Here is a 19,139-nt window from a genome sequence, read left to right as displayed (position 1 = left end):
AATTCATAGAAAAATGCTCTTCAGGGAATGAGTTAACACTTGTTTGAATGACTTCTCAGCCCAAACCTGAGGTCGACCGACTCACTGCACAGTGATGAAATTTTGACCTATTTTTTTCTTAGAAATATTTTCACAAATACCAGGTATTCTATTAGGATCTGTTCCAAGCAAAGGCAAAATACCTAAGAGTCACCAAATTCTTATAACAGCTTGATGGGAAAATATTTCCATTTAGTTGAGTTTACATACTGGAAAATAAAAGGATAAAAATATCATTATATTCATGATAGGTTTTGAAATAAAACAACCAAACAGAGTGAAAGAGGCATAATTTTGCGAATCAGATGATATTATTATTGTAACAAATTTAAAACTATCAAAAAATTAAATAAGATCATTTATACATGACATATTTGCAAAATTAATTACCTATCATCCAACATTTATTGAATGTAAACTACCAATAAAGCCTTGTAGTACTTATATTTCCAATTATCTGCTGGACTAAGATAATATAAAAATAGTCCTACTATAGACCCCTATAAATGTTAGATAAAATTCCAGACAATATTATTTTAATTTTAATGCCAATCTTACAAAAATAAAAGAGACTCCCCAAGTGCTAGCAAGAAGAAAGAATTAGAAATAAAGTCCTCAGTATGAGAGTTGGTGCTGGAACTCTTGGTGGTGGGAGTAGTGGTGGTGGTAATGGTAGTGGTAGTGATGGTGGAGGTGGAGGTATACATGATGGTGGAGGCGGTGATGGTGGAGATGGAAGCAGAGGTTATGGTGGAAGTGGTGATGGTGGAAGTAGTGATGGTGGGGATGGAGATAGGCATGATGGTGGAGGTAGTGACAGTGGGAATGGAGGCAGAGGTGATGGTGGAGGTGGTGGTGGTAAAAGTGGTTATTATACAGTTTTCTTTGTCTGTGGAGATACAAATGATAAAGTCTTTGGCATGCTTAGATAGGGAGTTGGAACTGAGGTGATTCCATTTGCCAGAACCTTTAAAAGTTTATAATTTATGTTGGCTAGGAAAAAATACAACAAGTGACTCAGAAAACCATAAGGGAGTTTTCTGCCCCTTCCAGGCTGTGGGTGAAGATTAAACAAAGCATACCACTGGAAATTGGAATCCATGGATTGGAATTTCTTATAGATTGGGTGTTTGTATTTTTCTACTCACTAACCTGAGAAAATATCATGATAAATGAAACTTTCTGAGATGCATTTTCACAATCCACATTGTAAGTAATTAGTGCAGAATAAAGAAGACCCTTCAGATATAAAATTACAGCCAAAATTGAAAAATTCACTAGAGACCAATAAAATATAGCAAGTTCTTAGCAGATAAAACCAACAACATTAAAAACCCACAAAAGAGTTCTCAATAATATAATAATAATAAAATAAATTTAAAATAACTGTTCAAAAAATAAATAAAAAAAACTGTTCAGAGACAGTTTTATTTCTGTTGCTTTTACTCAACATAGTCCTAGAGGTTCTAGTCAAGAAAAGAAATAAGAGTCATCCCTGTGAGAACCATGAAGTAAAACTTTGAAGACAGCATGATCATGTATGTAGAAAACCCAGTGGAGTTTACCAATAAGTAATGGGAATGGACAAATCATTTTTGTACAGTTGCAGGATACAAGATCAATATACAAAAACTCATTGAATTTCTATATACTAGCAATGAACAATTAGAAAATGAAATAAAAATATACTTTACAATAATATCAATAAAATTCTTAGGGAATTTGACAGAAGGTGCTTAATTCTTGTGCACTGAAAAAGCTTTTGAGAAAAATTCTATGATTTAAATAAATGGAGTTACACAATTATTGTGTATCAGAAGATTCAATTCAGTTAAGATGTTGATTCTCCTCAATCATTTTATAGATTGAACACATTCCCAGTCAAAATCCCAACTAGCCTTTTGTAGAAATTGATAAGCTGATTCTAAAATCCAAAGGGGGACTCTGGGGGGCGGTCACTGTGCTCCATGCCTGGATAGCAGCTATGCCTTCACGGGCACCAGAACTTCCCACATCAACCTTGTATTTATTGTCTATCAATGACATCTCAAAAAATGTAAAATAAGTGCATCTGGTATAATTCATCAGAAAATTTAATGAATTAATAAGCTTTCAGGGAAATAAATATGACAGAGAAAATAATAAAAGCTTCTAGGAGTAAGTAAATTAATAAAAACTGAATAAAAATTTCAATGGTGAGATTAAATATCAAATAAGGGAAATCTCAAAAGACAATCAAGAACTTCAAACTGCGATGTGAAGGCATTTCCTTGTAGACAGAACACAGGGAAGAAAATACCAACAAGACAAGCGCTTAAAAATATGTAGTGGGAGGAGGCCAAAGTCCCATTTCTGGCCAAAATGTGGGATGAGAGAGAATGAGGTGACGTTCGGATGCATAAAGGTTGCAGGTCTGAGATTCAGGAAGTGTGATAAGCCCACAGAAAGATCGAGAAAGTAGATCCACAGCAAGACTTGTCAGGAAAAACTACAGGAGCTCAAGATTAGTAGTAAAACTATAAGCATTCAGGGAGGACAGGGTGGGGACAGGACAGAGAGGCACGCATCACTCCACAGGAGGCACGGCCATGGGCTGTAGAGCAGCAGTTCAACCCCCTAGGAAGAATTCTATATCTCGTTCAAAGAGAAATGAAGAAACGAGAAAACCAATCACAGAGAGCCTGAGAGAATGCATCCCCCACACGTGGGTGGAGCAACGAGTAAGGATGTGGTTCACTAGAAGGGACAGGATACCGGGCGGGGTGCTAGGGGTGCACGGAGAAGTGGGGACACGGAAGCCGGTACCTCTGCGAGTGGAACCACTGTGATGCCAACAGTACAAATAAATGACAGAAGCAGTGACCATGCTCATGAACATCCACACAGAAGAGAACAGAAATACTAAACAGGTAGCATATTATAAGAAAGGATTTCAGAGAGAAATCAGGCTGATTGCCTTGCAGGAAAATAAAAACATTAATTTTAGATTTTGCTAATCATGAATGCACGAGAATGCTATTTGTTACTTCTAAGGATTACAAAAATGATTAGTTTTCCAAGAGTAGAAGGAAAAGGAAGAGCACAGTCACCCAAAAGAAAGAAGAAGGAATGCAAAGAAACAAAGGCAGAGAAAAGTAAATAAAAGCATTATTTCAAATAAGAAAATTAGAAGAAGCTCGACTGTATTCATTGTAGCAAATGGAAAGGGACTCAGGTCACCAACTGATAAGATTGACTCTCAGATTGGACCTTTTTTAAAGTTCAGCTCTGTGCTATTTGTGAGAGATGATATAAAGTGCAATGACCCAGAACATCTGATGGGGAAGGAAAGTGAGCATCTGTGCTCATCATAACTATGTTACCACCACAGAGTAGACATTAAGAAAGGAAGACATTACGTAACGCTCGCAGGTTTTAGCAAAGGACTTCATAAGATCCATGCAACCTGATCAGCTTTGGATCTAAGCTCACAGCTCAAAATGTAAATATTAAAAGTAGCCAGAATTGCACAAAGAAACTGATAAAAAAAAAAATGACCATCGTATCCAATATCTAGGATGCAGGTGAACAATAATTATAAAAAAAATAAAGACTTAGATGCAAACATTAGAATAAAAGAAAGAGCATTGATGAGCCCAGTAACCAAGCCAAGAAGTTCAAATGATGACAGACTCATCCTGAAAGGATAAAAGTAAGAAATACTTAACCTAAGAAGAGAGTATGATTCAATAGGGAACAGAGATAAAATAGAGAGGTCAATGTTATTAAAACCTGGTTGTGTAAAACAAGTAATAAAATGGGCAAGTTTAGGAAAAGTGAGAAGGGGCCGCAAACATATATTAATATTTATATTTCCGTGTGATAAGGGAGTACGTGATGCATATTGTTTGGAATACTGGGGAGTTTTAAAGATTATAAGAAAATGTTATAATTCTATGCTATGAATTAATTATACATTCATAAAGAAATTTGTATATTCTCTCTCTACAAAGATACTTACATATACCTTATAGCTTTTAATATATATATATAAACTTCATATATAAAGATGTTTATATATTAAAATGGAACCTTATATATGTAAAACATCAGTCAGCATACATGTGTTGAGCATCATTTTCATGTAGCAATTTGTATATATTTTAAGGAAAACTGGACATTCACAGAACTGACTCAAGCAAAGTCAGATTTCTGGTTTTCTGTAAGTTTAAAATGTTTTATACTTAAATGTATTAAGTTACTGTGAATGATTATTTAAATTATTATTTAAAAAATGACCAGCGCTTTTTGCAGGAATGGTGTGCAGTTATCACATGGATTCCTGAGATGAGAGTGGAGTAACTGGACACCAGGGGATATGGAGAAGTACCAAAGATGCTGCCCTAAATGATGGCGGGTTGGTAAGTCAAGGGTGGGAGGGTGGAGGAACGACAAGAGTCCAGAACGAAAGGACCTGGAGCCCCTGTGAGGCCACAGGTCGTTCTGTTGTGGGGCAAAGTGTTATCCGCGGTCACTTTGAGAGACAAACCTGGAATGTGGTCCCTCCCTGTGGGTTCTATGTGCTGAAGAATGCAGGGTGGGGGCTCCTGCTGCCCTGAGGGGCCAGTGGGGAGTTGCAGACACAGGACATGGCACCTCCTGCCCAGCTTGCACGCTCCCTTTGGGCCTGCCTGCCTCGCTGCCTGTCCGCCTAGGTCTGCGCTCGGAAGATCTGCATGTCCTATGATGTTGCCTGGAGTGTGTCCCCGGGGTGATTTCAGTCTCCTACCTGGACACACATCACCTGTCTCCCTCCTGCCTGCACAGCCACCTGTGGTCCCAGCCCCGCTCCCAGCCCTGCATGGAGCAGCCCTGGTTTACATCCCATGTTTACAGCAACCCCCCAACTAGACTGTTAACATTGTGCTGACCCACGAGCGGGTGCGAAGTCCTGGAATAAGTTGTCCAAGTCACTCAAGGATTCAGAAGCAAGGTTTGAAACCAGCCCATCTGGGGCCCAGGGCCTGCGTGCTCGAACGGGAGACAATACCATTGATCCCGGCCTTAAGTAAGCACCACACTAACTGGTGTGCTTCCTTATCGTTATTTTTTTTTTTCATTTTAGTACATCATGGAACTTCCAGAGCAAGTTCGTTAGCCTGCTGCTTTGCAGTTCTGGCTAAAAGGGGAAAATGTGAGTCCCCAAAGAAAGAGTGAGCTTGCTTTGTGTCAGTTTGATGTCACACTTGTATCACACGCCCAGCACTGGGGGCCTGAGCTCTGTCACCATCGCTCGGGCCACCCACAGACTGAGGACATGTATTCCATTATAAGGAGCAAATCCTGTTTTAAGCATGTTGAGGGAGTACGTTCTCCTTACGACCACATACTAGGAAAATAAAAAGAAATAGCTGAAGCTGGGACACTTTGAGAGACAAAATAAATAGCAGAGCTTTGCATTACAGCTGAGGTATAAAGTGAATATCTAAGAGTCCATGGTGATAAAAAAAAAAAAAATAATACACTAATACTGGAGGGAGAGGAGACACATATATCACCCGCAAAAGAATTCCGAATAATGTGGGTCGGCACTGTGTCCAAAGGAGGTGGGAATTAAATCCCTACTTCTCAGATATGTTCTGTGCATGCCGACTCTTTTCTAAATAGTACAATAGTAAGGGAAAAAATCAGTAGTTTTACAGTGGAGAAGCCTGACCTCAGTCTGGTGACGCGGGTCCCACCACCAGTGATAAGGCAGGTTTGGGGGGATATGGTGAGAGTGGCACTTCTCTGCCGCGGCCTTCCTCCCCAGTCCTGTAAATCCTAATCCCATGGAGGGTCATCCTGTGTCTTACATGACCAGTGCTCCCCAAAACCCCCAAGGTCATCAGACACGAGGGAAGTCACAGATGCTCCCACAGCCCAGAGGAATCTCAGGGAGTGTGGTGGCTGAATGTAATGTGGGATCCTGTTTGGGATCCTGGGTCAGAAGAAGGATTTTAGGTAAAAACTAAGGAAATCTGAAGAAAAAAAAAAAAAAAAGTAGGGACGTTGGCTAATGACAGTATATCGATATTGGTTCCTAATAGTAACAAACCTGTCACACTCAAGCGAGATGCTCTGATGTGGTCACGTAGGTACAGATACGTGGTAACTCCACCAGCTTCTGGATTTCCCTTTAAATCTAAAACTGTTCTGAAATATAAAGTCCGTCAAAGATGAAGGACAACAATGGGCTGCCCGGCAAATCACGTCACTTTAGGGCTCGCCTTAGAGCCGCCGCCACTAAAAGCAGCCCTTTTGTTTCATCTTAATTTTATCTCATTTCATAGAATTGGTTGGGAAAGGCGCACTGCTAACTTTATTTGTTCGGCAGTTTTAACAATGGCTGAGTAAATTTTTAAATCTGGTTTTAAAACATTGCTCCCTGGTGGACATCGCCTACACCAGCTGCCATCTGAAAATGAATTTTCCCAGCTTAGTTTTAAACACCTAGAAAATGGGAGTTTATAATGAAAGTGCTGACCATACCTGCATCGGAGCAGGGTGAGCGCGGCTGTGATTTATAATGTCAGCCCATATTCCGAGCACTTTCTCCATGCACTGTGCTCTGCACAAATAGCAAAGGAAGTACTGTGGTGAATTATTGTGCAATTAATCATTTGACCATGAGGGATTCATTTACTAATTAAAAACGCAAAAAGAGTAAATTGAAATAACCAGTGACTACTAAATCACGTCTTCTGGAGCGTCGGCCGCATTGCAATAAATCATAGTGAATCGGTCAGAGTCGTTTGGATACCTGTCCTTCTAGACTGCCTGCACTGCCCTCGGGTGCACCCGGATGCGCCCCATGTGCACGGTGGTCGACACACACAGGGACGCCCGCCCGCCTGTGTATCTCCACGTCTCCAGGCTACAAGTCTGGATTTCAAAAACTAAAAATAGTCAAAGAAAAGCAACACTTGTCACGAAAAATAATATTTGATTTAATATGAAATACAGGGAGGCACTGACATTCTATGTGAGTATGGGGCGCCCTGCCGCTTCTTATCTTGTGACTCACACCGTGGTACCTACACTTGATGCCTTGACAAGTTCCACATGCTCGCTCACCTCTTTCCTGTGCACCTTCCTATGTCCTTAAACTACCCTCTCTGACCATTCACATGGGTTTCCAGGCTATGTGGCAAAACAGATGCACAAAACTCTACAGTTTCCAGCATAATTTTGGGATTTCCTCATGAGGAATTTATTGAGGTGACAAAGGGAGTCAGTGCCCCCCCCCACCCCCCCTAGGCTGGTCTTGATGAAACCCTCTCGGATGTTCTCGCTTAGTTCCCTTCTTCCAACAATGAGAGGTGGGACAATGAGGAAAGCTGGCCCAATTTTCCTAATGTGGTTCCCTTGCAGGATGCTCTCCCTGGAACAGTGAAGATGGGGACAGGACAAGAGATCCTAGAGACCTAATGAGGGTATGGTGGGCATCACAGGATGGCGATGCAGAACACCGCCAGGTATGTGAGATGTTTGAAGTGTGGGGGGAAGAAATGTCCCGTAACAAGGAGGCGGGAAGGGTCGGGCCACCACCGTGTGAGCGCTGGCTCCTATGTGAAGCCGGGGTTGGGCTCTCCTGAGCCCCATCACTCACGCTCGCCTGCGTTTTCTCCTCACGGAGGAATGCAGGCAAGGCCCAAAAGACGTCTGTCTGCTGCTTACCTGTGCAGCTAGAGGAGCAGTGTGCGGCCAGGGACATGCATCATGGGCCATGTCTCTCAGGCTCTGAGCAAGAATCTGTGCTCCACAAGGACAGAGGCCACCAGCCACCTGGGCCTTCAGCAAATGTGTGTCGGGTACCTGCTGTGTGCCAGGTGCTGTTGCAGGAGCTACGGTGATCTTAGTCCTGGTAGACCCGGCATCTGGTCTCTTCATCTGCTTGATCGTCGAAGGCAGAGACGGAAATATAGCCGCGATAGATCATAGACAGCCGAGAGGGAGAGTCGATGGACAGATGATAGCTGGATGATAGATACATAGACGGAGGGGAGATGGGTCGGGCCTCACATACATAGATGATCAATAGGTAAAGTGATCAGATGCTCGGAAAGCCAGGAAAGCTTTATTATCTGATAATATAATTTTGTTTTCCTTGCAAAGGGGTTAATTGTGCAGACACTTGTGGGAGTAACTGTAAATATGCTAATGATTAACCAGCTTCTTTGTGGAGCTAGATAGCTGCAGTCTAGGACTCGCCTCCGCGAGGCAACACTGGCCATGGGCATGGGGACCTGTGCTCTCCGACGGCACGGGCACCCCCTGCAAAGGGCATAGCCTAGGAGGCATCCCCACCCTGGAGCCCCTCCAGGACTGAAGCAGAGGGTCCCTGTTCCTCCGTTCTCTCTGTCCTGTATCCTCTGGAGCTCACGCCCCTGGCTCTCCCACCTCTGCCCCAATTTTACCTTTTTCCTCATTAACCATATCCCCTTCCCTTCTTCATGCTTTGCAGCAGCACTTGGCTATTGCTATGGCCTGGTCTTAAGTGCCTGTCTGGGTGCTGAGTGCCCCTACTGCATGCAGCACAGCACAGGTCCCTGGTGTTAGGTGAAGGGGTGGGTAGATGGGCTACACCAGGAGAGCTGTGGACACAATGCCCTGAGACTTAGAAAAAGTCTTTGATAAGGTTTAATACCAAACATTATGAAATGTCTATGCCTCACGGGACCGTGGACTGACTTTTGTGGATTCCTGGAGACCCTGCTTGGATTAATGTCCCCTAACGGCTTTGTATATGATCTGAAGATGCAAGTGAATGATTTTGATTTGTTTTGTTTGTCTTAGTTTCTAAGTGACACTCTTCCCTTCCAGGAAGCACTCCATGATTAAGAAACACGAAATCAGAGTCTGGAAACCTGCATTCTAGTTTGAGAGTCTCTCTGCTGAGGGGAGATGGAGTCTATCCTCTCAGCGGATGCTATCAGTTCGTACCTGCAAGATGGAACCATGACCTGTGTTTGGCAGGCTGACCACCCCTCTGCAGGTGGACCACATGCTCTGGGTCCCTGTGTGTCCAGCCTCGCCTGTGGCCGGGTGACTCTGCCAGAGGTTACAAGCCCCAGGGAGGCTTCAACATCCAGGCCCACAGCCAGCATCCCACACCTCTGACCTCCACACCCCACTGCTGGATCCTAAGACCATCCTAAAACCACTGCCTCAGATGTCTCCTCCTCCAGTCAATAACAACTAAACAAATTTCCCTAATTCACCTTCTGCTTCAGTTCGAGACACCTTGCTACCCCCAGATGACACGTGAGATGTGACACTGGACTGGTCAAACCACCCTGTTTTCTCTTGGTGTTTACCATCATTCTACAGCACCTGAGTGTGAATGTATGTATTTATATTTGATAAGATAATGTGTTCGGTAACCTTTCCATATGCCGTATAAAGATATTTGGGTCCTTGGCTCAGGCCTTAAAGGGAGACGTCAGCTGTTCGTCCGCAGGTACCGCGTGGTGGACCCTCGCGCCTACACGTCTGATGCCTTCCCACTCACAGGCACTCACGCCACACTTGCCATGCACATGTCGTGGGCACAAGATCAGGGGCCCCAATCCCAGGACCTCACCACCACAGGAGCAAGAGGGAACACGACTGTCACAAGATAGGTGACAAGCGCTTTCCTAGAGGCTGCAGGGACAACGTGACCTGTATAAGATTCAGGGCTGAAGAGAGCTTCTCCAGTTGTGTTGAAGACATGCATGAAGGGGTGGGTGGTAGTGGTTCAACCCCTGAGCCACCCAGGTGCCCCTGAAAGAAGTTTTTAACATAAGCACAGGGCACAGGTATACCTGAAGACACAGTGTCCCATGGCATAAACAGTGATGGCTGGTGCCAGAAAGAGCATCCTCTGAGGGAGCAAAGAGCAGGGGACACAGGTGGGGGTGACAGGTGCAAAGGTGGGGTCCAAGGCCAGTCCATGCACTCTAGCTCGCCATGATGCTGCGGGGAGGGACGCCACATGGACACAGTGATAGGAACGTGGTGTGCCCTCTCTTCCACAGTGTCTGATGTTTGATGATGCCGGAAAATATTGCCCAGGGGAAAGATATCAAGGCTCCTCTGTGTGAACAGGTCTGCTTAAGAGTAGAGTGTACTTCAGTGCGGTTCAGGTAACATGACCAAAAAGTGAGCCGTGTCCGTGTTGTGTTGCTTTATTTATTTTTTTATATAAATTTATTTTTTATTGGTGTTCAATTTGCCAACATATAGAATAACACCCAGTGCTCATCCCATCAAGTGCCCCCCTCAGTGCCCGTCACCCAGTGACCCCCACCCCCCGCCCACCTCTCCTTCCACCACCCCTAGTTCGTTTCCCAGAGTTAGGAGTCTCTCATGTTCTGTCTCCCTTTCTGATATTTCCCACACATTTCTTCTCCCTTCCCCTTTATTCCCTTTCACTATTTTTTATATTCCCCAAATGAATGAGACCATATAATGTTTGTCCTTCTCCGATTGACTTACTTCACTCAGCATAATACCCTCCAGTTCCATCCACGTCGAAGCAAATGGTGGGTATTTGTCATTTCTAATGGCTGAGGAATATTCCATTGTATACATAGACCACATCTTCTTTATCCATTCATCTTGCGATGGACACCGAGGCTCCTTCCACAGTTTGGCTATTGTGGACATTGCTGCTATAAACATCGGGGTGCAGGTGTCCCGGTGTTTCACTGCATCTGAATCTTTGGGATAAATCCCCAGCAGTGCAATTGCTGGGTCGTAGGGCAGGTCTATTTTAAACTCTTTGAGGAACCTCCACACAGTTTTCCAGAGTGGCTGCACCAGTTCACATTCCCACCAACAGTATAAGAGGGTTCCCTTTTCTCCGCATCCTCTCCAAAATTTGTGGTTTCCTGCCTTATTAATTTTCCCCATTCTCACTGGTGTGAGGTGGTATCTCATTGTGGTTTTGATTTGTATTTCTGTGTTGTGTTGCTTTAGCTGAAATTCCTGTTGGAAAAGAATTGGACCAAGATCATATCACCAGGAAGTAAATCTATGGCATCTAAAAAAAGCAGACGGAGAAGCAGATGGAGCCCTGTTACAGGTACAGGTGAGTTAAAGCAACTTCTCCTGTTTGTCTCCTAGTGCTCTTCACCATCATGTGTGTGATGTGCCCGACTCACGTACTGCCAGCCTTCTTCCCACTAGAACCTAAGAGTCTTGAGGACCAGGACTTCTGTCCCTTGTTCCCAGCTATGTCCCAAACATAGAGAAACATGCCGTAACGAATATTTGTAAAAAGGGTTAGTTCTTTTCTAAAAGATTTCAATAGTGCTGTGCATTCATTTGCATGGAAGGACTTTCATCTGTAAATGGTGGTAGGCTTGCTGATGGAACGATAAAGCATATTAAAAAAATAAATGATGGGTGAACAGAAATTTCTCCAAAGAAGACCTACACATGGCCAATTGCACATGGGAAAATGCTCCACTTCACTTGCCATCAGAGAAATACAAATCAAAACCACAATGAGATACCACCTCACACCAGTGAGAATGGTGAAAGTTAATAAGGCAGGAAACAATAAATGTTGGAGAGGATGTGGGGAAAGGGGAATGCTCTTGCACTGTTGGTGGGAATATGAACTGGTGCAGCCACTCTGGAAAACTGTGGAGGTTCCTCAAAGAGTTAAAAATAGATCTGTCCTATGAGCCAGCAATTGCACTGCTGGGGATTTACCCCAGAGATACAGATGCAGTGAAACACCGGGACACCTGCACCCCGACGTTTATAGCAGCAATGTCCACAATAGCCAAACTGTAGAAGGAGCCACAATGTCCTTTGACAGATGAATGGATAAAGAAGATGTGGTCTATATATACAATGGGATATTCCTCAGCCACTAGAAAGGACAAAACCCACCATACGCTTCGACATGGATGGAACTGGAGGGTATGATGCTGAGTGAAGTAAGTCCATCACAGAAGGAGAATCATCACACGGTTCCACTCATACATGAAATATAAGAAATAGTGAAAGGGATTATAAGGGAAAGGAGGGAAAATGAGTGGGAAAAATTAGACAGGGAGACAAACGATAAAAGACTCCTAACTCTGGGAAAAAAAACATAGGGTTGTGGAAGGGGAGGTGGGCTGGGGGATAGGGTGGCTGGGTGATGGGCACTGAGAAGGGCACTTGATGGGATGAGCACTGGGGGTTATATGTTGGCAAATTGAATTTAAATTAAAAAAATATTTTAAAAATTTAAAAAGTAAATGATGGGACACCTGGGTGGCTTAGTAGTTGAGTGTCTGCCTTGGCTTAGGTAGAGATCCCGGGATCCCAGGATCAAAACCCACACTGGGCTCCCTGCAGGGAGCCTGCTTCTCCCTCTGCCTGTTTCTCTGCCTCTCTCTGTGTCTCTCATGAATAAATAAGATCTTTAATAAATAAATAGATAAATGAATTAAGGAACAACCCTCACTTCCTGGACTCAAAATCTAACAAAGGCCGAGATTATCCGAATAAGTCTATTATGACACAGACAGAAAGGGTGAATGGCAGAGGATCCTTAGAGCTGTCCATGTCCACAGCCGAGTATGTGGAACAGAGCACTGATTGGCCACTACTTATCGTGATGTTATAATAAATACTCTGAAGAATAGCATAAATAAAGCAACAGCAGAGAAAGGCATATTCCAGTGTTCAGCTCAGATTATTCAGGATATTTACAAGTGGTCAGCAAACAGATCTATGGGTCAGAAAATTGAGGGGCACTTGGGTGGTTCAGTAGGTGAAGCATCTGCCTTCGTCTCAGGTCTGTGACCTGGGTTCCTGGGATCGAGCCCCACATCGAGCTCCCTGCTCTCGGAGGAGTCTCCTTCTCCTTCTCCTCTGCCCCTCCCCCTACTCATGCTTTCTCGCTCTCTCTATTTCAAATAAATAAAGTCTTTTTTTTTTAAGTAAATTCTTTATCAGCCTAGCTAGTTGGTAGTATTTTAAGAGTCTAATAGTCATGTTTTCCCCCTTAAAATATACAGAGAGTTGCAGATATCCTGAAAGTATGTGATCAGGAAAGCATTAAATTACATGACCTACATACCTTCATTTAAAAGCATCTTTGAAGGTGAGCACATTCTCATCAAAGAAACAATTTTAAAATGACAGGATTGAGCATAGAAATAGCACAAAATAAAAATATTTTTTCCTGAGTATTGGATGTTTGGAGTATATATATTTTTACACTCTGGGAAAAATGCAGAAAAAGAAAGGTGCTTTCTTGCAGACCTAGAAACAGAACCAGCTCTCAAGGACCTGGATTTAACAGAGTCATTGATCACACTGGGAAATGTATTGTAAAAGTTTGAGGTCAGGAAGCTTCTAACGCCAGTCAAGGACTTTTGCCCAAGGGTTTTGAAAGGGTTAACATAACTCTTCAAGCCCCCAGACCTCAGAAGAGCCACTTGCTCCTTTCCCTGGAAGACCATTAGGCTCACACTGTCTTCTTTCATGTATTTTCAGATAGTCCCCAAAGGGGCCACTCAATAGATCTAAAAACACTAAAAACCAAACTTATGAAATGCCTTTTAAGCAGAAGCGTGCTCTTCATTCCCCCTAAAACATCTGCTCTTCATAAGTGCACTATACATCCCCTCACCATCCGGCATCTCTGTGTTCACAAGCCACACAAATTAGAGTTATAATTTCCAAAGCAAGGTCAACATTCTGGGAAGTATTGTTTTTGAACATTAACTTTTTTTTTTTCTCATGAGTTGTCAGGGACTGATGTTCCTCATGGTGGTCAATCATGTGTAACTATGATGTATCCATGATAATTTGACCAGGGGATGTGTGCCCATTGATAGCAAATTAGGACAATCATAACTTGGATATTTTCTATTAGTGCTAACCTTTCAAAATGCATATTTCAAATTTTTATGGGGTCAATAGCAAGTATGGTTTACTATAACAATATAGTTACATTTGCCTGCTTTTGTGAATATTAAAATCATTTCTAGCACAAATATTTATTTAATATTTGTGCTAGAATATTTGTGCTAGAATATTTAAAATATTCTCTTTATCATATTCAATTGAATTTGATTCAGTGCAACAGACTTATTAAGACCAAGAACCTACCATGTTTCCAGGGCCCCTGAGCTGGAGCGTCCATGGGATTTGAGTACATTTAAAGGAGGAAGAGAAACAGTTTCTTTTAAATATATAATGTCAACATGGGTTTTTCCCCCCTAAGCATGATCTAGCAGAAAATATCAATGTCCTTAAAAACCAGAAAGAAGAACAAAACTTAAAGTGAATGTATAGAAATTAAAATAATGAACCAACTCAAATACAGATGGCTTGTTGGATTAATTTTTTTCTCAAAGCAGACAAAACTCTTGTTGCAAGACCATTTGTAAAACTAATTGATAATTTTTATTATATTAAAAAAACTGAAGCCAAGCGTAATATGTTCAAAATCGAGGCAGGCTGAAAAAATGCTGTCTCTAGGTCTGCATTATTTTGGCTTAGATGTATGACTGTGGAGAAGCTGCCTGTCTGTCTCTTTGGATTCCCCATCAGGAAAGGGGGAACATTATCATTTATGGATACACTCCTCATTTTTGGTGTGATGATAAACACTGAAATCCATGTTCTTGTTTACCAAGAATTCTTGCTCCATCTTTAAGGTGGAATAGTGTTGTCCCAAATTTTTATGATAAGAATATCGAAATTATGAATGATCAATAATGTAGTCTTGTTTTAGTTTGTGTCCATTCTGATATTGGGAGCCCAGGATGTCTTATTCCAGAGGCCAACAATGAGCAAAATAATTCTATTTCTTACCTCTTATCTGTGGTCAGGGTAACCGAGCTGGTTCCTGGAGGACACAAGCTTAGTGTGAAGGGTTTATCTATTCTTTATAGTATCATACCCTCAATAATATACTGAACTCTTGAAAAAAGCAGAAAGACTTGATGAGATGTTGACTTTAAAATCTTGCCTGCTAATATTACAGAAACATCAGTCCTTGAAGTTGATTTTAGATTGGTGTTTTGAGAATTTATCCTTTCATGTTTATAATATGCATTTCCTTTCTCACTGTTATCTATGGCACATTTGTATGTTTTTTTTTTTTTAATTCTGAATGTTTAGCTCTTTAGAAGATGTGGACTGTGTGAATCCATTCTCTCATCAACAAGGGGTTCAAAAGCAGATAAGCAGAACAAAATGGTGGAGGATCACTATTCCTTCCCTGCCTGAGCCCATCTCCCTCAGAGGACACTGGCTACAAACAAAAGGCAGGTGCTCATTAGAGGCATTGTCAGAAACCACAAAGCTTTTACTTCTTTGTTTCTTAGATTGTTACCTTCCACAATCTTTTATAACCACCCAACCATCAATACCAGCTCCACAATTGTCAGCAACAGCATCACCACTAACACCAACACCAGCCACCAACACTGCCAACGCACACCCAATACCACCATCATCAGCAGTATCACCGATTCCATTACCACCATCAGCAACACCACTGGCAGGAAAACCACCAACACCAACACCATTACCACCCAATGCCACCAGCACCACAACCAATATCACATCAGCAATACCAACAGAATCACCACCACCATCACCACCACCAACACACCACATTAGCACGAACAACACCATCTACATTGCTGCATAAGCACCCCCACTCAACATTTTAAGCAACAAAGGAAATACTTGACCTAACACTAGACTTCATGCTGTGACCCTATGAACTATGCATGTATGAATGCTCTCCCTAATTGCCATACTCCCTCTCTCAACACATCTTATACTAAACTCACGAGTTGTAAACATATTTATTATGCATTTATTATGAATTTCATTAATTATCTTTTAGTTAAGTGACTTTGCTGTGCCACTTAGTCCATGGGATTGGTTTTACTTCTCTGCAAAATACACTTAACGTGTCCCTCTTAGGTCTGAAATTAAGATGTATACTTGTCATGTGTCCCAAAAATATCTTCTCCTCTGTGAAGGCTATAAATTAAAATTATCCAGTTCATTACAATGTCTCCAGGCACTTTTAAAGTATTTTTAAAGTACTTCTAAGGAATTATATTACACTAAAACAAAGTCCAATCCAATTAATTGTTGTAAATTATATTGGCCCTTCAAAGTTATTAATTGTGTTGTACATATGCCCATTTTTGTGATATACTGAGTTAGAGATTTATTTGGAATTACTTTTCTAAAAAGATTGGAACTTTTTTTCTGAACATGCACATCTCGTCACATGCATCTCCTACAACTAATCCATGCACATGCACCTTGTATCCTGACAAAGGGCAGATGTAACCAAAGACCATAGGTGCTCACACTTTTAAAAGGTTGTTGTTGGCCATATCTCCTTGGCCTAGTGATGGAGGCACAGCATGACTCTGATGGGTCATAGGGTTGGTGTATGTTCCGGCATTTAACCAAAGCTCTCCACCTAATGTAAATCCCAATGTATGGCCCTGTAAATGCATCCTAATTTGCACAGGTAAATTGTGTGTTTAGATGAGGTCACTGGATTTAGCTCTTCTGTGTGCGGCTTCGGAAGAGGCAAGAGTACACAGAGGAGTTGTTTAACAGTTATGTGGCATCCCCACTTGTCTTCAAATACTGTGATTTAGATGGAACTCTAATGCAGCAGAGCAACTCGTCCCTGGAGCATTTTTCAGAATATAAATTAAGTGATATTATAACAGAAGCCCTCTCTTAGCTCAGCATAATGAATATGAACCATCATGTACTCCTGACCAAGGTCATGGTATGAGAATGAATTACTCTATTAACATCTCTTTTAAGTAGCATTAGTGATAATAAATGAAGAGATTTGATGTAATACTGATAATATTATTCATGCAAAAATAGCATACTTTATCTTGTTAAAACAATTAAAATGTGCTTTGAGGATATTTTACACCACAGAAATATGATGCTTGAGAGTGCTTATTGCATGTTACTGAATACATCAGCATTAGCCAGTAATGCAGATAATCTGATAAAAATCGAAAAGCTGATTTGTATGCTATGCTAATTCAGGATCATCTTCTTGGCCCTAGGTACTACCCAAATGCTGCCTGAGATTGCAGCAAGCTTTAGTGGTGATATTAGATTAAATTCAATCCTTTTGCTTATAATTTTTTCAAAGAAATTACATCCAGCATTCTTCAGCGTAAACCCTCTTTAGCTGCTAAGCAGTCTGTAATATTGCATCGTAAGCCTGGTATATTGCTGTTTGCTTCCCAGACATATTTAAGCGTTCTTGTCAGTTATAGATCATCTCATCCCAATCATGTAAATCCATAAAAAGCAAAGACCACTAATGTCTTTTGATAGTGACCTTATCCTCAGTACAATCTTAAAACTAACTCTGTGTGACTCTCAAATCCAGAATGTCCAAGTACATTGAATGAAGCAGAATGTTTTTATAGCATAGCTTGCTGTTCAGTGGAGTATTTTGTAAATAAATCGTATTTTTCATGAAGACAAGTCCAAACAAAAGTGAGCTGGTGAATGGGCATGGTGTTCCCTTTAGTGGTGATGGAGTGTTCTGGAATCAAATGGTAGTGAAGGCTGCACGACATTGGGAATGTAATAAGGCCACTGATTAGGATGCCTTAGTGCAGTTAAGACTACGATTTTATTTACTTTTTATTTTTTTTGATGGTTTTCTTTTACGTGGATTTCATCACCATATGACAAATAGTGAGGGGCTTCTGGTACAGCCGTTGGCCTGAACACCATCTCTTTCCCCTAGGACCATGGGGGAATGCTGATGGTGGGGTGGACCATGACCACCCCACCATCAGCATTTCACTGACTGGTTCCCCACTCGCAGGAGGGACAAGTGTGGTCTGCCTTCGTAGGTTCCTGGGTGATGCAGTCTCCATGCCACCAGGTGGTGTGGGTGCCTGAGGCATGGCCTCCATCCCTCCCCTTCCCCGTGGCTGCCCCACACACAGACGTTTTCCACCTCAGCTCAGGAGGCATTCCAGTATCCTCAATAAATATGCCAGACCAGGGATGGGTCTAAACCATTTTTCTTAATAGAAGTGAATAATAAATAATATTGTTATGATTCTACAGTGAGAGGAGTATTCTTATGATTCTCATAGAAAACTGTGACTTGGAAGAAACAATTATCTTTTTTAAAAGATTTTATTTATTTACTTGTGAGAGAGACAAAGAGAGAGGCAGAGACACAGGCAGAGGGAGAAGCAGGCTCCCTGTGGGGAGCTCAATGTGGGACTTGATCCCAGGACCCCGGGGTCATGACCTGAGCTGAAGGCAGATGTTCAACCACTGAGCCACCCAGGGATCCCAAAAAACAAAACAATTATTCTTAAAATCTCACAAACGTATTACACTTGGGAAATTTTCCTGTATTTAATGAAGATGGTGGGGAAGCTGAGTGAGGGGATGCAGGGTCTGTCCCCTCTCCGCCAACTCCTTAGAGATGCTCAGCATGGTCCTTTTGACCTGATTCCACATACATTTTGCACGTAAATGGAAGTTTCTAGAGCCAGATCAGGTTTTGCATTACCGACCAAAGACCTATTTACATGAATGCGCCTCCTCGACTGTACGTAATTAGTTCTGGGACAGGAGTCGAGTGGGATCCTCAGAGCGAGGACTTAAAGTATTAGTTTCTCATATTTATGATTAATGCTTTTCTTATCAGCCCGAGGCCCCAAACAGGATCATGTAAAGCATGTTGGGTTAAATCGTTCTTTGTTACAAAGTACAGACATCACACCTCCGTGAAGCCCTAAGGAAAACCTTGACTTCGTATCTCCACTTTCATCAGAGAGAAGCCAATTCGGAGCCAGAAACATTGCTTTTTATTATTTATACTTTAAATGTCTTCCTCGGGATTTGACACTCTTAGAATATGTGCTTCCCATTAGCTGAGGGCAAATTATCATACAGATGTTTGCCTCAGTATCGTTTTCTGCAATAGCTTACAGGTGTGTGGTTCCCTACAGTTCCGCTTATTCATTTATTTGTTAATAAAGAGCTCCTTCAGGTCATACACAAATAATAAGTGTCAAAAAGTAATCAATGTGCACACT

The sequence above is a fragment of the Canis lupus genome, chromosome 1 (assembly GCF_048164855.1).
Source record: "Canis lupus baileyi chromosome 1, mCanLup2.hap1, whole genome shotgun sequence".
NCBI classification, from domain to species: domain Eukaryota; kingdom Metazoa; phylum Chordata; class Mammalia; order Carnivora; family Canidae; genus Canis; species Canis lupus.
Note: the sequence above shows the minus strand (reverse complement) of the source record.